Source organism: Phyllobates terribilis, unplaced genomic scaffold (genome assembly GCF_046119375.1).
Source record: "Phyllobates terribilis strain yellow unplaced genomic scaffold, ASM4611937v1 Scaffold_11__3_contigs__length_659146591, whole genome shotgun sequence".
Classification (NCBI taxonomy): Eukaryota; Metazoa; Chordata; class Amphibia; order Anura; family Dendrobatidae; genus Phyllobates; species Phyllobates terribilis.
Genome location: NW_027362771.1, coordinates 567588297 through 567610634, shown reverse-complemented (window position 1 = coordinate 567610634; position 22338 = coordinate 567588297). Strand labels below are relative to the sequence as shown.

At 44.3% G+C, this 22338-nt stretch overlaps 1 protein-coding gene and 1 non-coding gene across 6 annotated transcripts in view; one reads left to right on the top strand and one right to left on the bottom strand.

Moving 5' to 3' along the window:
• The first annotated feature begins 5007 nt into the window (after positions 1-5007).
• The window catches only part of LOC141166935 (hepatic lectin-like), a 149866-nt gene continuing 132535 nt past the window's right edge, over positions 5008-22338 (top strand). For 3 of the 5 annotated variants that reach the window (XM_073654151.1, XM_073654150.1, XM_073654149.1), the window contains exons 1-2: positions 5008-5129; positions 7869-7969. The gene's annotated coding sequence lies outside the window, so the exon portion shown is untranslated. Of the gene's footprint in view, positions 5130-7868; positions 7970-8802; positions 8894-9579; positions 9636-22338 lie in introns of all 5 variants that reach the window. The other 2 variants (XM_073654148.1, XM_073654147.1) reach the window with 1 other exon arrangement.
• Positions 8230-8302, bottom strand: TRNAK-UUU (transfer RNA lysine (anticodon UUU)). Its single transcript has one exon. It is a non-coding gene; the product is annotated as a tRNA-Lys (tRNA).

Genomic DNA, 22338 nt, shown 5'->3' with positions numbered 1-22338 from the left:
GGGAATCCTCATGTGTTAAGGCTGTGTAAGAGCCATAAATCATGCAGACGCAGGGACTGAAACATAATAAATGAGCACGCCAAAGATACTCGGGAAGCACCTGAGCTTGCTCTGTGAAACGGTTAAACGAGCACGCTCGCTCCTCACTAGTAATTACCATTTATATACATATGGGTCTAGCATGGAGGAAAAAAGGTGGGGACCATAAAGCATCCAATGTACAATGCAACACTCGGCACAAGAAACGCCTATTGAATCAGTCTCTCTCAAACACATATTGTTCATGGCCACTTTGCTTCTTTAATACTAAGTGAAGCAGAGTATGTTAATTAAAAATAATGTTGCTTACCCATAGTGAGGGAGGATAAAATGAGTCCACCACGCTGCCCCAAGTCGCATTTCGCATATAAGCTTTCTCAAGGGGAAGAAGTATCAATCTAATATTCATATGAAACTTCTGACAAGTTGTGACCTTTCCAAATCTATATCTGTTTCTTATGGGGTAATATTCAGCAACAATACTTTTTAATCATGTAATGAATGTATACAATTTCCTTACCTTCTTACCGGAGGGATTCCTCAAAGATTTTAAGATATTTGATGCCGTTTGTTATGTCCTGGACGTGTGACTGACGCGTTGTTTCATTGCTCAGTACAATACAGTTATCGATGCCGCGCAGCAAGTGTTTATCACATCAAATCACGAAGGCTCCTATTGAATGGCAGCAAGCAGAGATCTTGAAAAGTGAAGAAAGGATGCAATAGTCCCCCACCCCCCCACTTTTGTACATGCTTGGCTAGACCCAGGGCTCTTGTGTGTTTCTATCAGAGAGACGCTTCTAGAGTCTTTCTGGCAGACGCTTATTTTGGTTGAAAGCAAAAGGATCAGCCGCTAACAATCCATCAGATCTGATCTTGCTCTCCCACTCCCCTGCCCCGATTGCAGCTGTTGGGGTAGACTCGGGAGGCCCCCATGCACACTAGACAGTCGGCTGATTCAGCTAACGTTAGTCATTACATATATGGAGGCTTTTAGGAGGAAGGGGCTGTAGCAGTAGTGTAGTCTTAGCGCTGTATTGCAGTTTCTCAGCCCCTTCATTCTTTATCGGCTGAGACATTGTACACCAGCCGATTACAATGTATTGCTTCTACAGCTTGTTTTTATCACCGTACATAGTCACTCTGCTTTCCCAGCGCCTGCGCACAAGTTTCCTGCTCCACAAGGATACACAGACGGCAGGAAGAAGAGCGCCGACCGTACAAAGTAGATTGCGCAGGCGCGGGATCTGGCCGGGAACTGCACGTCACATGGCCCTGTGACGGGGAGGGGTGCAATATGGAAATTAAATTAATAGGCGGTGATTTCTTTGCGTCCCTTGGACGGGAAACTTGTCAAAACTAATTTAATAAAAGCTATTTCAAAGCAAGCAAACCCCTAATATGGGACATACAGGTATGTATAGATTCACATTTCTATCACCTGTCTGCCCATATTAGAGGTCTGATAAGTCCCAGGGGGTGACAGATTCCCTTTAAGGATTAGCGATGTACACTTCTATGTAATGGGGTATTTGCTTGAAAAAAAAAGTTTACTTATTCCCCATGTGTTATTCTTCAGAGTATTATTTGCAGTATATTACCTACGGGGCTTTTTTGTGTTTTGTTTGTTTCAATCATTTTCCTTCTGCACTTTGTGTTTTTAAGAGATATAAAATGTGGATTTTTAATTCCTTGTTTTAAATATTCCAAATCTAAAGATATCCATACAAAAACTATATATTTAAGGCAATGTAATTTTATGTCAGCTTTCTGTTCCAGATTATCTTTTATTCATTGGAAGCAACTACGACTGCCACATAGGATTTCGATTTCATTTTCCCTCTCCTGTAAAAAAAAAAAAAAAAAAAAAAAAAAAAAAAATGTAACCCCCCTCGGGCAAACCATTTTGTTCCCTGTAGTCCTGAAAAGACCCTTCTTGTCACTAAAGGGCCGCAGTACAGCTCACAATATGGCTGCCTGTAGGGAGTGTTTGCACCGCGTACAGTTGAAGGATTGCGCACATTTCTCTTACTTTGTGGGTCTCTATTTATATGTTTGACTTCATTTTGTATTGTTAACGTTAAAAAGTCATATGAAAAATAATGCAATGTAAACTTTGCTTTAATAAATGTTTGTTTTGTAATATTTTTGATATTTCTAATTTTTGGGTTTCTTTTTAATCATACCTCTGTTGTTTTTTGGCTTTATCGGTTTTACATAAAAAATACATAAAATGTGTTTTAAACTGATCCTTCATTGTTATTGAAGGTGTGACATACAAATAGGTCACTTGTTACATACTTGTTGAGTACCAGCTGTTTTGTACAGCCAGTACCTGCTTCTAACAGGAAGGAAGGATCAGAGTTAGCGCGGATCACTGCTCTTAAACCACTTAAACGCCGCTGTAAGTCTGACAACAGAACTTAAAGGGGTTATCTGGGACTTTGTTCTTTGTTTGCGAACAGAGAAGTACCTTTCTTTCCAGTCTGCTCTGTCGCCGGGGTGTCATACTAATTGACAGCCAGCTCCCCTCAGTTAGGCAGCGGGGAGCCAGCTGTTGTATGGAGGATTTTGTGTGCGGCCCATTATTCTGTATTGGGATTTTTTGTGGGGCCCATTATTCTGTATGGAGGACTGTGGGGGGGGGGCATTATTCTGTATGGAGGACTGTGGGGGGGGGACCCATTATTCTGTGGGGGGGACCCATTATTCTGTATGGAGGACTGTGGGGGGGACCCATTATTCTGTATGGAGGACTGTGGGGGGCACCCATTATTCTGTATGGAGGACTGTGGGGGGGACCCATTATTCTGTATGGAGGACTGTTGGGGGGGACCCATTATTCTGTATGGAGGACTGTGGGGGGGGCATTATTCTGTATGGAGGACTGTGGGGGGGGACCCATTATTCTGTGGGGGGGACCCATTATTCTGTGGGGGGGACCCATTATTCTGTATGGAGGACTGTGGGGGGGGACCCATTATTCTGTATGGAGGACTGTGGGGGGGGGAACCCATTATTCTGTATGGAGGACTGTGGGGGGGGGGAACCCATTATTCTGTATGGAGGACTGTGGGAGGGGGAACCCATTATTCTGTATGGAGGACTGTGGGGGGGGGGGACCCATTATTCTGTATGGAGGACTGTGGGGGGGGGGACCCATTATTTTGTATGGAGGACTGTGAGGGGGGACCCATTATTTTGTATGGAGGACTGTGGGGGGGGACCCATTATTTTGTATGGAGGACTGTGGGGGGGGACCCATTATTTTGTATGGAGGACTGTGGGGGGGGGGACCCATTATTCTGTATGGAGGACTGTGGGGGGGGGGACCCATTATTCTGTATGGAGGACTGTAGGGGGGGGACCCATTATTCTGTATGGAGGACTGTGGGGGGGGACCCATTATTCTGTATGGAGGATTGTGGGGGGGGGGACCCATTATTCTGTATGGAGGATTGTGGGGGGGGGGGACCCATTCTGTATGGAGGACTGTGGGGGGGACCCATTATTCTGTATGGAGGACTGTGGGGGGGGACCCATTATTCTGTATGGAGGACTGTGGGGGGGGACCCATTATTCTGTATGGAGGACTGTGGGGGGGGACCCATTATTCTGTATGGAGGACTGTGGGGGGGGACCCATTATTCTGTATGGAGGACTGTGGGGGGGGGACCCATTATTCTGTATGGTGGACTGTGGGGGGAAGACCCATTATTCTGTATACTGGTTGGCCTGCGACCTTGTCCAAGTTTTTCATTTTGGCCCTCTGTGTGTTTGAGTTTAACATCCCTGCTGTAGAGTGAGGCCACACAACTCTCATTGGCCCGGATACTGGTAAGCGCTTATGAAAATAACTAGATCTATTTTACTCACCTATATATATCGGCATTAATTCCACAGCGCTTTACAGACATTATTAATCCTTACAAACGAGGGAATTTCGGTGCATCATTACGACCCCCGCAGTTCGTGTTTTTGGGACTGCCCTTGCTTGCTTATGATGGACCCTTTGAGAAAGGCTCACGAAGCGCGCATCGGGTGACGTGCTCAGCGTGGTGGTTCCAGGCTCCTGCCCTCTGAGGTAATATATGAGTCTATTGCCCCTGTATTTATGTGTGTCAGTCTGATCTGATGGCACGATAGATATGTGAGACATCTGGTTATATCACTTTGTGGATGGTATGCTATGCGTATGTTACATCTATCTAATATTAATTATTGATGTATAGTCTGGTTATCCACCACCATGTGCACTTCAGTTGTTTTTAGTTATGTACTTGTCCGTTGTATCCATCTCTTTTATCCTGTATAGCTGCGATTAATAAAGTGTTAACATTTGTTGGTTAAAATGACATTTTTGTCGTTTTTCTGGCCCTAGGGCCATCTCCTCTTGTTTGAATTATAGAACGATTGGTCTGTGTATTAGTACAGACAGTGGCAATGATATGGAAATGTGTGTTATTTACTTGCATGGTTTTGCTACTATTTTCTCTAAGTCATTTATTAGCGCTCACTCCTAAAGTGAACGCTGCCCGAAGTGAGTGTGCATGCGCACTGATACTGCCTGTGCCGGCCTGGCACGTACTCCTCCATGGTTTTCTGCGATTGCAGCTTGCTACACTCCTGTCTATACGAGCAGCATCAACAGAGACAGCAATACGTCCAACCACTGTGTACGCCCTACTGGCACTGCCAGTATCCACGAAAATGCGCTCACACATTTGGGGCAGCGTTCGCTCTAGGAGTGAGCCCTGTCCATCACAAGCAAGGGCAGCCTCCAAAATTCAAATTGAGGGGGCGTAACGGTGCAACCAGCTCATGGCTGTGCCATGAATGCACTAAAGCCTCATCATTGGCTTATGGATTAAAAGTTATTTTTAAGTAGCAGGATTGAAAGTGTTTCTGCGCTCTCCGGATTATGACACAATTAGTGGCATCATAAAATTATAGGTTTATTGTCAACGCATTTCAGAGTCCACCGACCTCTTCTTCAGGACAACCATACATGTATGTTCAAATCTACTGGTTCGTGGAAGCTGCTGCTTCTGGTTTTTCAGGCTCTGTGTTGTCTCTCACAACCTCATAAGGTGAGCGGTAATACCTTTAATTATTAACCTTTTTCATATGGATAAGACCTACTTCGCTTTTGTATTTCTTTAGAAGTTATTTTTACGATCACTGTACCATTAACAGGTGCAGTAGTGTTAATATGATTTTTATATCGATAAAGCCCCCAATATCACTGTACAGTTGATATAAAGTGCATATTGGGGGTGACTGACTGCCTTCAAGGTTGTGGTAGCCTTGGATATTGCCTCTTCCAGTAGTCACGGCAAGGACTCTCGTTCTCTAGTGACAGCTGTCCCAGTAATGGTCGGTCGATGTTTCATCAATAGTCAATGACAGTAAGTTTCTTTGCCAGAATATTCTTGATCTTATTCCCTGAGCAGTAGTTTTATAATTTATGTCACTCAACCAATGATGTCAAATTTGTTGGCGTCGGTCCTAATCATGGTGTTGGGCACAGTAAATCTCTCCTGGTATTCTTTCTATAGACCGGGTCGGCAGATCGTCTTATTAACCGCGTGTTTGCACTACAAACAAGTCTAGCAGGTTGGACCTGTCCTGTGATTTTTCTCCACTGTTCAAATCAACCCAAATCTATGAAGTGCGATGAGAAATTTTAGAAAATATGTAATTACTTTTATGCCCTAAAATGACAAAAGTATTCTTGGAGTCGTACTTTATTGGCTAACCAGAAAAAATATATATCTTTTTTTTCTGGTTAGCTAATAAAGATATCACTCATGGGCGTACCCAGGATCAAAACTAGGGGGGGGGGGACAAGCCATGGTCACAGATACCGAAGAGAAATATATATAGTACAATGCAAAGATTTCCCTTCTTACATTACATGAGTGACATCTATTGTAAATTCCACAATAGCTCAGAAACCGGCGAATCGCTCCACACAGTATACTGGCCGCCATAAAATGCCCCATACAGGATACTGGTCCCCATATAACGCTCCATACAGTATACTGGCCCCCATATAACGCTCCATGCAGAATACTGTCTCCCATACAACGCTCCATACAGAATACTGGCTCCCATACAACGCTCCATACAGAATACTGGCTCCCATATAATGTTCAATACAAGATACTAGCCCCCATATAACGCTCCAGGCAGGATACTGGCCCCCATATAACGCTCCAGGCAGGATACTGGCCCCCATATAACGCTCCAGGCAGGATACTGGCCCCCATATAACGCTCCATGCAGGATACTGGCCCCCAAATAACGCTCCATGCAGGATACTGGCCCCCATATAACGCTCCATGCAGGATACTGGCCCCCATATAACGCTCCATGCAGGATACTGGCCCCCATATAACGCTTCATACAGAATACTGGCTTCCATATAACGCTCCATACAGGATACTGGCCCCCATATAACGCTCCATACAGGATACTGGCCCCCATATAACGCTCCATACAGGATACTGGCCCCCATATAATGCTCCATACAGAATACTGGCCCCCATATAACGCTCCATACAGAATACTGGCCCCCATATAATGCTCCATACAGAATACTGGCCCCCATATAATGCTCCATACAGGATACTGGCCCACACATAATGCCTCATGCAGACTGTTCCCCCCCAACATAATGCCCCACACAGGCTGTTCCCCCCAACATAATGCCCCACGCAGGCTGTCCCCCCCCCCCCCCACACACACACATAATGCCCCACGCAGGCTGTTCCCCCTCCATATAATGCCCCATGTAGGATGTCACCGCACCTTATAATGCCCCATGCAGGATGACACCCCCCCCTCCCTTATAATGCCCCATGCAGGATATCACACCCCCCCCCCCTTATAATGCCCCATGCAGGATGTCACCCCCCCTCCCTTATAATGCCCCATGCAGGATGTCACCCCCCCCCCCTTATAATGCCCCATGCAGGATGACACCCCCCCTCCCTTATAATGCCCCATGCAGGATGACACTCCCCTCCCTTATAATGCCCCATGCAGGATATCACCCCCCCCCCCCTTATAATGCCCCATGCAGGATGACACTCCCCTCCCTTATAATGCCCCATGCAGGATATCACCCCCCCCCCCTTATAATGCCCCATGCAGGATGTCACCCCCCCTCTCTTTATAATGCCCCATGCAGGATGTCACACAACCCCACCTCACCCCCCTCCCTTATACTGCCACAGGCCTCCATATAATAAAAAAAAAATATATCAAATGCCTCACATCTCACCTGCTGCCGCTGCTCCGGACTCCAGCGTCGCCGGCCTCATCCCGCTCAGCGCTCCCTGTGGCGGCTCAGGAGAGAGCGCGGGGTAAAGACGTCACCGCGCCCTCTGACCTGAGACGTCACAGTGCAGCAGCCGCGGAGGATGCAAGACCTGCTGCGGAGGCACGTGGAGAGGTAAGTATTGTGCCGGGGCCCTGAGCAAGCAGGGGGGAGCGGGCGCTGACGGTGAGGACCCCCCCCCCGCCTGCTCAGGGCCCCGGCATTTGCCCGGGTGCTGACGCCGTCCCTGGTGTGCGGCTTGCGTGCCTGCTTCTAGGGGGGGGGGCAGATGCCCCACGGTGGGTACGCCCACGGTATCACTCGAATACTTTTGTCATTTTTGGGCATAAAAGTACTTACATCTGGCTAACCACTGTACCACAATATAACTTATGTATTGTACATCAAGAAAATATGTAACTAATAGTTATTTTATGTATAATTGAAGCAGAACCTAGGTTGTCTCAACGTGCTAACCGATACCTTCTATGTCCCCCCGACACAGATCTTTATAGCAAGTGTCTGAAAGAAAGGAAATTCCACAGCACTGGAGTTTTCAGCTCCACCCAAGTGAAGTGTTCCTTTGGGAGAAAGTTTTAGCATGAAGTAAGTCACCTTTTAAAGTCTTAAACAGGATGCAACTGAAGGCAGCAGACAAGCCGTCTAGAGACCTGGTCTCCAACAAGGTTGACACAAATCAGATCTAGTTTCTTAAAGATACAGAGCAGCAAAAAAAAAAAGTTAATCTCTAAAATTGTAATCGAATGGCTTTTATGGTGCAATTTTAAAAGTAGTAAATGAATATAAAGCAATTGTAGTTCATGATGGTACTATAATAATAATAAAAAAAAAAAAAAAAAATCTACCGCCCGAACAGGGACTTGAACCCTGGACCCTCAGATTAAAAGTCTGATGCTCTACCGACTGAGCTATCCGGGCTTCTGTAGAAGAGTGGTTATGACACTATTATGAGGATAGATGAACATAAATATCTGTTCTATGTGAGTGCTGTCTGGAATAATCTGACATCATACGGCGCAATGTTATTCAATGTTTCTTTACACAAATCGATTATTCTCTCATATTCCAGTCTATAAGTGCACAAAAAAATCAATTCCGTACAGTTCAACATCTGACTGATTTTTACATTGCCATTATTAACAAAGGAAACTATTTTTGGTTTTGTAAATTTTATTGACTTCTGATGGTAAAAAAAAAAAAAAGACAAAGATGAGAAAATCGTCCATCTTTTCTGGATGAAAGTAGAACGATTTTTTATTTTTTTTTATACACTAGTGTGAACTTAGCCTTAGGATCGGATTTTCATCTATAGTACAATTGGAAGTGTGTACAGTACGTATCTACAATATATTTTTGCCGCATGAGCGTTGCAGCCCATCAGTGCCCGCTGACAGCTTTATTCACTCACACTTCCGTAGGACGTTCGCGAGCATCAACAGACCCAAGATCAACATTGCTTAAATGGCGCCAGTGCGGGAGGCAAGCACGTGGTTTCTTTTATTTTTAGACGTAAGTGCTGTGGAATTAATGACGCTATATAAGTGAGTAAAATAAATAATAAATACGGGGAACTACAGTATTTAAGAAGGGGTTGTCCAATTAGTCAATGTCGATAGCTATGAATCTGGAATGAGACCTTCAACAACCACATATAGGTGCGATGGGGAGCTGTCTACTTTTAGCTAAATAGTGTAACATACTTCACTGTAGTAAATTATAGTCATTGGTTTAAGGCCATCATACACATTAGTTGGCTGTAGACAAACAAACAATACTTTGGTTAGTTGCTCGGTCGGCTGCCATCTCAGCCGGCTGTCCCATACACAGGAGCTCTCGTCGTCCCGAGCAATCCTGTGGTTTTTATGAGAGAGTTGCCGTCTTACATGTCTGGCGATGGCTTATCTCCAGGAAACTATGCAGTCCGAAATCATACATGCCAGATCGATATTTACCCCGACTTTATAATAAATTGTCATAGATCATATTGGTGTGTTTGGCTGAGCTTAATCTAATGTGTTTGGGGGGCTTTAATCTCATGTCTGAATGGATTTGTATTCATTGTTTACACCAATACTGGCATATAAAGGCCCTTTTCATCACTTTCACACTTTTTACAATATGTAAACGAATCATCAATCCTCCTTTGTATTAGAGGAAGCAAAAACAGGTCACCTTAAGTTGTTTTGATCTTGCAGATAAGACTGGATGTATCCAAGCAAGAGGAGAGCAGACAGCTGCAGACACTAAATAGGTAAAAGGCTATGTGCCCACGTTGCATTTATGAAGCAGAAAATTTCTGCTGCATAAATGCAAGTCCTCTCCCGGAAAAACGCATGCGGAATTCCGCACGCGTTTATCGCGCTTTTTTCGCGCGTTTATCACGCGTTTTCCACATGCGGAATTGCCTTGCGTTTTTTATGCATTGAACAAAGGCAATTCTGCTTGCGGAAACGCAAAATTAAATGACATGCTGCGGATTTTTGAACGCAGCATAAACGCTGCGGAAAAATCCGCAGCATGTGCATAGAACTTGCGGAATCCCATTGGGGACCATGGGGTGCGTGTTACCAAGCGTTTTTCAAGCGTTTACGCTGCGGAAATTCCGCATCAAAAACGCTTGAAAAATGCTACGTGGGCACACAGCCTAAGACCTGTTTTTTTTGTTTTTTTTGGGGGGGGGCACTAACTTTTGTGTACCTGGGTTTGATTCAGATGGGCGTAGTGCAAGGTCTGTATATGAAACACAACGTCCGGATTGAGCGGGGATCCTGATAATGTCAGTGACGCTGTAAGTCCAAGCATTGCGGTCCATATACAGATCATGAAATACGGCTGTTTGAATGCGGCATTATGAGGAGACACTTAGAAAAGATTGTCTACTTTTTTCCCATTCCCCGCTCCCAAGGAGAGAGGGATCCGCCCCAAGCACTGGATCCCTACAGGTTTAAAAGGCGGATCCCTCTGTCATGCCTCAGTGGTTTCCTGTTCTTGAGGAGACCCTACAGCTCTCCAGGCGCTGCCGGGGGAGTGAAGAAATTACCTGAAGCGCTGCGGTGGCTCCCTTGCAGACCTCGTGTCCCGGTCCTCTCCAAGGAAGGCAGGCGGCGCTGCTCCAGATGCCGGGACGGTGAAATCGTGCACTCTGAGGTCGCGCGCAAGGCATCACTGGGCCGGCGTGACGTCAGTTCCGGGGGCACGGCCTATCGCGGCAAAGTGCTTCCCTGGAATCCCCGCCAGCGTCTTGCGTCACATCCGGTGGCGCAATGCATTGCTGGGAGCTGGACAGCGATGGGTCCCGGGGGCACGGCCTAGATTGGTTGGTGCGTCCCCGGGACGGAGTGGGGGCTTCATCCGGGGGCACGGCCCGAGGGGCAGAGTGCATCCCCAGGGAAGACAGATGGGCATGTTTCCAAGGGAAAAGCAGGAAGAGGATAAAAGCCGCCCCCTCCCCCCCATCCTCTATCCAGTGCTGCACAGGTTTTCAGGGATGGAGGACACAACTCAGCCCGGAGAACCCATGGAAGCTGCCCCTCCGACCTTGTTAGTCCTGCGTAAAGTGGGGTAAGTCAAGGGTGAAACCCTGGAAAAACCTTATTAAATGTGTCCACTTTCTTTCTATACATTGCTTAGGAAAGGTCTAGGAAAACTCAAGCCAAATCTAAGCACAAGGAATGTGCGCTATGCAAATGTAAACTAGTTGCCGCCTACACTAAACGACTATGCAAGGATTTCATTGAGAGAACCTTGTCGGAAGAGTCCCCCTCGTTGATGGATAATATGCGATCCATGATTAGAAGCAAAATTAAAAAATTGTTTAAAGGCCGGCAAATCAGCAAGAGAAGCTAGCGGGAACTCGAGTTCAGAAAACGACAGGGAGAAGGCCAGCTAGGAAGTTTGAAGTTTTGATACATGTTCCACATCGTCATCATCCTCTTCAGATAGCGACAAGGACCCCTCATGTTTTCCACCTGAGGAAACTAGTAGGCTAGTGAAAACTATTAGAGCTACTATGAACGTGGAAGAGGTGAAGCCCAGGTCCATACAGGATCAAATGTTTGGGGGTCTAGAAAGCAAGAAACATAAGTGTTTTCCAGTTCACAAAACCATTACCCAGCTAATCGGAAGGGAATGGAAAAAAACAGACAGAAAGACTTAGATCCCCAAACTGATTAAAAGAAAATACCCTTTCGGAGCAGAGGACTCAGAAGTTTGGGACAAGGCACCCAAAATAGATGTGGCGGTATGCAAAGTCTCCAGGAACTCCTCCCTCCCATTTGATGATGCAGGACTCCTGAAGTACCCTCTTGATTGGAAAGTGGAGAATTTTCTGAAGAGCTTAAGAGACAGGGACCACAGCATTCAAACCGAACATAGCAGCAACATGCACAGCGAGATCCTTAAGTGTATGACTGGCTCAATTACAAGACCAGATCCGGAATAAATGCCCTAGGGACGAGCTGCTAGCATGTCTACCCAATATAGCCAAAGCCGCAGACTTTCTTTCTGATGCCTCAGCGGATGCCATTCGTCTGACAGCCAAAAACCTGTGCCCTGTCAAATTCGGCCAGAAGAGCCCTCTGGTTAAAGAACTGGAGAGGCGACTTCAATTCAAAGTTCAGGCTTTTTGGTATTCCCTTCAAGGGAAATTATCTCTTCAGATCCACTCTTGACGAGATCCTGGATAAAGCAGGAGACTCTAAGAAAGGGTTCCCCCAATTGAGTACACCAAAATTAAAGAGGACTTTCCACCCCTTAAGGAAAGGAGGGGTGAAGCAGAAAGACTCAAAGTGGAAGGAACCAAGGAATAAGGGGAAAACCTCCCAGGGGGATCGTTTTTTGCCCTGGTTCCCAAAAAGATCAGGGAGATAATGACGCCAGGTCCCAGGTAGGTTGAAGATTAAAACACTTCCTCCCTGCCTGGGAGAATATTTCCCTAAGCCCCTGGGTTCTAGACACAGAACGGGAACGGTTGAAGTTAAAATTCCTTTCCCCTCCCACAGACACCTATATCGTCACCAAAAACCAACCTTCTGGGTTAGTGCAGAATACCTTAGAACAAGAGGTTATGTCTGTAATCCAAGAGGGGAAAGGGCTTCACTGCCCCCTATTCCTAAGGAAAAAAACAGATCAATCATACAGAACCATCATAAACCTAAAAAACCTCAACAAGTTTCTGGTACTAAAGCTGTTAATGATGGAAAACATTGAATCAGTAATAAAACTCCTGTTTCCAAAATGTTTTATGGCCATTATAGATCTCAAAGACGCCTATTACCATGTTCCCATCTTTCAAGATCATCAAAGATTTCTAAAATTGGCGGTCAACATCAAGGAGCATTTAACGCATCTGCAAGTCCAATTCCAAGTCCTCCCCTTTGGACTATCCATGGCCCCAAGGGTCTTTACAAAAATAGTGGCAGAAATGTCAGCACACATAAGGGAAGCAGATGTAATTTTTATCCCATACCTGGATGACTTTCTCGTGGTAGGAAAATCTGAGTCCGAATGCAATGTGGCAGTATCACAGGACTCAAGATTCCTAGCCTCCTTAGGGTGGCTAATAAGCTTAAAAAAGTTCCGACTAGAGCCAAGACAAAAACAAATCTTGGGAATCTGGTTGATTCAAAAAAGCAGATGTCTTTTCTTCCGGAAGAAAAAAAAGGAGAAAATAAAGAGACTGGCTTTGGAGCTGATGAACAACCCAGAGACTATCCTAAGAAGGGCTATGTCCATCTTAGGATCCCTGACTGCATGCATCTCGGCAGTGACTTGGGCGAGATTCCACTTCAGATCTCTCCAATGGGATGTTTTGAGAGTAGAGGAAAAAGCAGGAGGAGATTTAGACACAAAGATAGTGATATCAAAGGAAACTCAACTATCATTAACCTGGTGGACAAACGAGACAAATCTATCTCAAGGGGTACCATTGGAAATTAAAAATCCTGTTATACTCACCACAGACGCAAGTCCATAGGGGTGGGGGGCCCACGCAGATGGAAGCATTCTGCAAAGGAGATGACTACAAGATCTGATAGATGCGTCTTCCAATGGGAAAGAATTAGCAGCCATAGGATTGGCCTTATGGGGGATTCTGCCGGTTGTCAAAGGTTGACACCTAATAATACTGAGACAACAAAACAGCAGTAGCCTACGTAAACAAACAGGGGGGAACAAGGTCAGGAGGTCTTAATGCAGAGACACAGAAAATTATGTGGTTAGCAGAAGGAAATCTAAGTTCCATCTGAGCAGGCTATTTAACCCTCAACTGGTGAGGTGGGGTTTGCCACACCGCAGGGAATTTTTGTTCGGCTGCCATTCATTGAAAAATGCTGGTATGAGGATACGTGTCTCACTAGCTTCCATCCATTTGTGGGTGTCCAAAATTTGTTATACTCATGTGTAATCAATCGCCAATAAGAAAACGATTAAAACAAACGTGATCTTTGCATTTTCTGTAAAAATAAGATTTCTAAACACTTGGGTATTGGAAACCCCACATCACCAGTTGCGTGACAAAAGCCCCACCTCACCAGTTGCGAGTTAACGGGGTCGGAGAACATAAAAGCAGATTTCCTGAGCCGTCAGAGTAGATCAGGACAAGTGGTCATTGAACACAGAAATCTTCCAGAAAATAGTAGATCTCTGGGGGGTTCCAAAACTAGACCTATTTGCGAACAAATTGAACAGGAAAGTTCAAAACTTCTCAATGAATCCAAAAGACCTCCCCTTGGGGGTAGACGCCCTTCTCCACAAATGGCCAGGAGGTCTACTCTATGTTTTTCCCCCTCTACAACTGATTCCAGAAGTGCTCAGGAAAGTACGTACAGAGGGGGCCGAGTTAATTCTAATAGTACCCTTCTGGCCCTGAAGGTCATGGTTCACCTGGCTACTTCGCCGAACAGTAGCAACTCCGTAGGTACTTCCTGAAATTCCAAACCTCCTATTCCAGGGTCCCATACATCACCCCGACATAAAGAAGCTTCATTTAACGGCTTGGCACTTGAGCGGCTGCTATTGAAAGCTAAGGGGTGTTCGGAAAATGTAATATACACCCTTAATAAATTGAGGAAGAAAACAACATCTATCATATATTACAGGGTATGGAGAAAATTCCTGGATTTTTCAGGGATAAATCCTTTAAAAAACATGGGGTCCCATATGTTGGAATTCTGGAATTCCTACAAAAGGGGTGGGAAATGGGGCTAAAAAAGAGCACCCTTAAGGTTCACTCAGCAGCCTTGGGAGCCCTCATTGGGGGAAAGGTCGCGGTCCACCCCTTGATAGTCAGTCAGATTTTTTAGAGCAGTCAGTCTCTGAGTCTGTTCCACAACCGAGAGAGGCTCTTTGAGACTTAAAATTGGTCCTTATGGGCTCAAAGGGAGGCTTATTAAGAGCCTTATCAGATTGTTCATTAAAAAATGTAACCATTAAAATGGCCCTCCTGGTGGCCCTTACATCAGCTAGACGGGTTGGGGAGATTCGGGCTCTCTCAATAAATCAGCCCTTTACTCGGTTCCTGTCAGAGTTATTCATACCCCGGACCCTGCCTTTCTTCCAAAAGTAGTGTCCACTTTCCATAGATCACAGGATTGAGTTTTACCATCATTCTGCGAGAACCCTAAAGATGAAGGGGAAAGGGAGTTCCATACTTTAGATGTCAAGAGATGTCTATTCCAATATTTGGAGTCAACCAGGAAGCTTAGGAAATCTACCTCCTTGTTTTTTCTCTTCCGGGGTCCCAGGAAAGGCCAGGCAGCGTCCAAAGGATCCGTAGCAAGATGGGTCAGGACAGGGATTGCTCCGGCATACACTTCAGGGGGGTTCTCCCCTCCTGTTAAGAGTAAAGCACACTCCACGAGGGCTGTCTCTACTTCCTGGGCGGAAAGGGCAAATGCTTCTATGGAGCAGATTTGTAGAGCTGCCACGTTGTCTTCACCCTCCACTTTTTTTCAAGCACTACAGGGTGGATCTGGGTGTTGGAGATCTTTCGGAAGGAAAGTCTTACAAGCGGTGGTCCCTCCCTAGGGGATTCCTTTGCAATCTCTCCTTGGGTGCTGTCGTGGGGAATGGGAAAAATGATGATTACTTACCCGTAATCGGATTTTCCATAACCCACGACAGCACCCTAACTTATTCCCTCCCTTCTCACCCTCATTATGATGGAAGATGCACGTGTGAATCACGGGGTGTCACATAAAAAAAAAAAAAAAAAAAGGACATACATGTCTGATGTATATACAAATATATATTTATACCTTCCAGTCTGGGGTCGCCACATTTTGACAAGGCTCTGCACTAAATTCTTAATGTTGGAGATTCCATGTATGTATGTACTGTCTAAACTAAAACAAACAGGGTTCCCCTGATGCTCGGAAAACCACTGAGGCATGACAGGGGACTCCACCTTTTAAACCTGTAGGGTTTCCTGCCCTTGGGGCGGATCCCTCTCTCCTTGGGTGCTGTCGTGGGTTCCGGAAAATCAGATTACCAGTAAGTAATCATCATTTTCTTCCAGAAACAGCACCATTCCTCTTCCATAGGTTTTGTCTGATGTTACAATTACATCCCATTCATATGAATAAGGACACGGCCCCACTATCAGTATCTGGTCAGTATTCGGTCAGTATTTTTTCTCAGAAGTGGGAGACAAAACCAGGTGAGGAACAATCAGAGAAAAAGTATAATAGAAACAAGTGCACCAAGCCTGCATTTATGAGAAAGCAAGCAAAGATGTCTCCAGCAGGACCAGGGTTGTATATATCTTGTTAAAACTTCACTTTTAATTTCAAATTGTAAAAGCCAAGGATGAGTTACAAAATGAGCAATATAGCGGCTCTTAGGTACAGCACATTCCAACGCGTTTCGGCTAAACCTTATTCATGGAATAATGTGAGAACTAAGCCTACTAGCTGAAGTTAAATAAAAAACACTTCTTGGTGATTGCTTCAGGTGTTGGACCACAGCCCAGAGGAGAATTAATCCATTATTGGCAGCTAAAATTAACTACAGCAAAAAAGCACAAAAACTACATAAAATTGGACATGAGATAGAATGGAATACAAAATTAGTGGAAATACAAAATGAGTGAGAGATACATGCAGAAACAAAAACAAAAAGATCTTTTATGCCGTGGAGCAGTAAAACACATAATAATGATCATAATAATCACTAAGCATCCCTTATGTCTGGTGAGCATGACTGTTTAAACACCATTAGAGTATAAATATAGTTAGTATATGTAGTCCTATATAAAAAAAAAAAAAAATTGAGAAAAAAAAAAATTTTTTAGGAAATAAATTTTTTATAGAAAAAGGATGCAAAAGCCATAAATATGAGCATTGAACAATAAAGCAGTTGAACAGTTAGACAGTGCATTCTATTATGACCACAAAGGAAATATATTATCAAAGTACTGTGGAACATAAATGCGTGAGACTAAGTGTATTGTAAAATGAGATCCTGTCTCACATTCAGACCTTGCGGAAATCTGGTACACAAGAGAAAAATCCAGAATGATTCTCGGTTCAGGATTTTTCTCCTGTGGTCACCACCTCTCTCCGGCTTAAAAACCTTTTCTATTGCTTTAAATCTGAAGTTATTTAGATCTCCATGGTGAACATTTGCAAAGTGTTTTGAAACTGCCGATTTGTTTAGGCGGTTAGGATTACATGCATCCGACATATGACGACGGATGCGTATTTGTAAAGGTCCTGTGGTGCAGCCTACATACTGTAGCTTACAAGCAATACATTCTGCAAGGTATATAACTCCTTCTGAATTGCAGTTTAAGAAGGTGCTGATTTTGTATATTTTTTTGGTGATTTCAGACTGAAATGAAACACTTTTGTGTGCGTATTTGCAAGAAATACACCTACTATGGCCACAATTATAAAACCCTTTTAAAGTGAGCCAGGTTTCTGTTGAAAAATGAGAATTTTTTTGTACAAAAAAGGCTTGGAGAAACCAGTGAACCTATAGTGGGAGCTTTTTTAGCTATATATTTTATGGAGCAGTTGTCCATGATTTTCACTAGAGTAGGGTCCTGATTTAGCATGGGTATATATTTTTTTATGATCTTGACAATACTGTTGAACTGTGAGCTAAATTGTGTAGTAAACACAACCGTATTTTTCGTATTTTTAAATCTGCTTGGTTCTTTTTTGGATCGATTTTTCAATAAATCTCTTCTGTCTATATTAGCTACTATTTTTTCTGCTCTGTTTAGAATGCCTTTAGAGTATCCTCTTAAAGCTAGTCTGTTTTTAGTGCTGGAGGCTGCCTCTTGATAACTCTGTCTAACTGTTCAACTGCTTTATTGTTCAATGCTCATATTTATGACTTTTGCATCCTTTTTCTATAAAAAATGTATTTACTAAAAAATTTTTTTTCCTCAATTTATATATATATATATATATATATATATATATATATATATATATATATATATATATATATATATATATTTTTTAATAGGACTACATATACTAACTATATTTATACTCTAATGGTGTTTAAACAGTCATGCTCACCAGACATAAGGGATGCTTAGTGATTATTATTATCATTATTATGTGTTTTACTGCTCCACAGCATAAAAGATCTTTTTGTTTTTGTTTCTGCATGTATCTCTCACTCATTTTGTATTCCATTCTATCTCATGTCCAATTTTATGTAGTTTTTGTGCTTTTTTGCTGTAGTTAATTTTAGCTGCCAATAATGGGTTAATTCTCCTCTGGGCTGTGGTCCAACACCTGAAGCAATCACCAAGAAGTGTTTTTTATTTAACTTCAGCTAGTAGACTTAGTTCTCACATTATTCCATGAATAAGGTTTAGCCGAAACGCGTTGGAATGTGCTGTACCTAAGAGCCGCTATATTGCTCATTCTGTAACTCATCCTTGGCTTTTACAATTTGAAATTAAAAGTGAAGTTTTAACAAGATATATACAACCCTGGTCCTGCTGGAGACATCTTTGCTTGCTTTCTCATTACTTGAACCTTGGTAGCCCATGACCTGGGCGTCTCCGCTGCAAGACTTCGTTGGGACTGGATGAGTCTGGCTATTACATGGTGAGCTGACATACGTTTTCCCTTTCCCAAGCCTGCATTTATCACCCAAAAAATACTGACCAAATACTGATAGTGGGGCCGTGGCCTTAGGCTTATTTACAATATTAGACAAGGACAAGTGGGGTGCGGTTTTCTTTTGCTACTTTCAGCCCCTTTAATCCTGGACAGCTCCTTTTTAAAGCTGGTTATAGAAATAAAATAGCTGTTTCTCTAATCTCACCACCTCCGTGCTTAATCCATTCCCATGCCATCTTATCGCCAGTCTTACTATTGTGTTTATCCCAGCTCCAACCAGTTGCTTCAACCTATCACTAACGACGAGTGGGTTCCTTTCTTTTTTTTTTAAACAAACAAACTATCATCACAAAGCTTTCTAAGAAGTCATACCTCAACCAGACCGCATTGTCAAACTAGCACCCATCTCATTCTTTCCATTTTGTTCAAAGCCCCTGGAGCCGAATGTCCACCTTTCCCTGCACTTTTCATCCAGCCAAAATCAATCTGACCTCTAATCCGACAACCTCATGGAAGCTGCCTTTGGCTACATTCACATATCCATGTTACACATCTGTGTGCTGTCAGGTGTTTTCTTGTACAGCACAAGGACCTATAGAGTTTCATTGACCCTTACACACATCAGTTTTAAAAATAGATCCGAGTGTGCGTTCCATGAGACTCGGAGCAGGTCCAATTCTCATCCGTTTAGCGTGTTAGACTCGGCCATTAAAATCCATGTGAAATGGATGGAACTCAGAAAACCGACTTTGTACTTTGTTTCATCTGTTTTTCTGATCCATTATTAAGTCAATAGATTTATAAAAATTCTGGCAGTCTACCTGCTTCAGTTTTTAAAAATGGATGCGACAGACAGATAAAACAGATGCGTCGCGAAGGCAATTGATATGACACGTGAGAAAAAAATTGTCTGTTTCTCACAGACATAAGAAATTGACACAGATGTGTGAATGTGGCCTTAGGAAATGTGACTAATGGTCTACTAATTGCCAAAGCCTCGCAACATTGTGGCTCATGCAGACGTCCATGCAAATCGGTCCGAGACCGGACCACAGTGCACGGACCAGCCGCAAGTCTCCAGACCTAAGCGTGACTGCTTCATAGAAATATAAGAAGCTGTCACACTCGGGTTGGGAGACCGGCAGTCAGTCCAAGCATTGCGGTTTTGGTCTTTTGACTGATTTGAACGAACTTCCGAATGCATCTTTACTGTGTTAACCCCTCAGTGACCTGGTCAAATTTTTCAAATCTGACGTGTCGCTTTATGTGACAATAACTGCAATAGAGATGAGAGGGAGAGAGAGATTTTTTCCAGCTCCAAAGTTTGGGTCCACATTGATTTAAATGGGGTTCGGGTTCTGGTACCCGAACTTTGGGATAAAGTTTGGGTACCGGAACCCAAACTTCTACAGGTCCGCTCATACCTACTCTGGAATGTTTCAACATATCCCAATAATTGAGTTGTTGTTTTTTTAATGACACATACTTTGTTAATGGTAAATTTAGGCCAATATGTTTTGCTTATATTTGCCCTTATCTACCGCCTAGACTACTGAAACATCCTTCTGAGGCCTCCTGTCTAATTAGGTTATCTATTCCTTCCTTCAATCTTTCTTTGCCAGTCCTTTCTGTGGTTAACCATTGTGCATAGAACTCTATTCAAAGAAATAAGTATGACCTAAAGGCTGTCCCCCCCCCACAAATGTTCTGACATAATCTTCTGCTGCAGCCTTCTTTTGCTCACCTTTCTACTTACATTTCTGTCTTCAGGGTTTCCCAAATGCAGCCCCTCCTCTTGAACTCGCTGTGGCCTCTGACCAGACCCCAGCACCTCCACACACATCCAATTTATCTGTACTTTGTAGCCAACTGCAAGTTATGTCTAAATTTCTAACTTTTGGCAAAAGAAAAAAGGGTTTTGGTACCATGTTAGCCAGTTGAGAAAAGATTGATCTCAGAGGGAAAAACAAGATAATATTTTAGTTATGATACCTTTTAATGGCTAACAAAAATAAAATAAATGATGTTACAAAGCAAGCTTTCGAGACTTCTTATGTCTCTTCGTCAGTCATGGTATAACAAAATATTTGAAGAAACACAAATATATCCACAAAATAGGCATAATAAATGGGCATTTAAATAAACAAACAAAATGATCTTAGAGATTGAATCCTTAATTGGATTAGATGTGGTCTGAAAATTTTATAGTTCCAATATCCATGTAAGATCAGAGGTCTGGTGCCCTCCAGTCTCAGGCACAGATTCTTCAGATATTGACTCACTACAATGTGCCTTTTTTTTCTTCAGATATTTTGTTATACTGTGGCGCCCCTGAGGGTTCAGTCGCCACAGAGGTACTTCACCTCACCCAGAGGTGTGGTGTCTCCTTCTCTCAGGTAAGGAAGGAGTGCTGCCCGGATCCCCAACACCCGCATTCAACACTACACTGCTCCAGGCCGGCTGGAAGGGCAAGATGCAATGTGTTTTTCTGCTGAGCCCTGTCCCTGGCTGGAGTGGGGGGAACCAAAGGTAGGGGGAACCAGTAGTGGGTGTGGGTGGAGGAAGTACAGTAGGGGAGCACCATTGTAGGAGGTATATAAATGGAAGCTATCTTAGGGTGGAAGATGAGTGAGCGAGGACAGTCAGTCAGGGAGCAGAGTCTCGTCAGGAGCTCTGCTCCACAAGTGGGGCCTAGTGATAGAGGCCCAGGAGGGGAGCAGAGGAGAAAGGCTCCGTTCTATAGAAGGGATCCAAGGGGGTACGGCGAGTGCAGGATGGCACCCGTACGCCCCGAATCTGCTAGGTGTCAGAGGGATCAGACCGCTAGAAGGGGACCGGCCCCTGGACCAGCCATGTTACTCCAGGTCTCGACTGGAAAAACTGGAGGCTTCTGACTTTTATGGTGCAGTTGCCACAGCCTCATCTTAGTCACCGTGAGGGTCAAGTAGGTCAGAGAACTTCAAGTTGCCCAGAGGAACTTCAGAGCACCCGATCGGGACTGCGTATGGGGAAGCGCAGGGCAGGAGGGAGAAGACCCAGCGTGAGAAGTCGGTCTAGTGAGGAACATAAGAAAGCGGGGTTCAGTCAAGTGCTCCTGACCGATCTGAGGAAGAGCTGAACCCCTGTTCTGGTAGACGCAGCGCGACGTGGGAGGCTGCCACCCGCGCAGTGTACCTGTGGAACTTACATGAGAACTGTGAGTAAAAACTCGGATGACTGCACTGCACTGCCTCCGTCAGTTATTTTAGCTGCGCCATCTCTCCCTCTGCACTACAACGCCCAGCATCACAACCATCTGCACCAACACTGCCCCGGGGGCCCGCTCTGCCTGTGGGGAGCAGAAACATCCCAGCTGCCATCCCATCACCCCTGGAGGACTGCAGCAGCGCTGGAGGACTGCAGCAGCGCTGGTAATCCTTACCTGGTACCACAGGTGGCGTCACGAACACTTTCTAAAACTACAAACCCCATATAAATAACATTCCCCTTTTTGTTGACCGTCCTGGGCCACGGACCGGGCCAGCCGCCGTGACATATCCCTTTTCTCAGTGTACACCGGCCCGGCACCGAGTATCCCCCCACAGCCCTGGGGGCGCGTCAATACCATGCCTGAGGAAGAGACATTAGAAGGCTCGAAAGCTTGTCTTGTAAGATCATTTATTTTATTTTTGTTAGCCATTAAAAGGTATCATAACTACAAGATTATCTTGTTTTTCCCACTGACTGATAACTTTTTGCAGTAACCCAGTGCAGTTCTTCTAACATCCACCAGATGCTACTAAAGTAACTCCAAAAATGTGTGTAACCTATATCAAAAAGCTGAAATGTAATCTGCAATTGTAGTATTGTAGCGTTTAGCTGAGTGCTTGG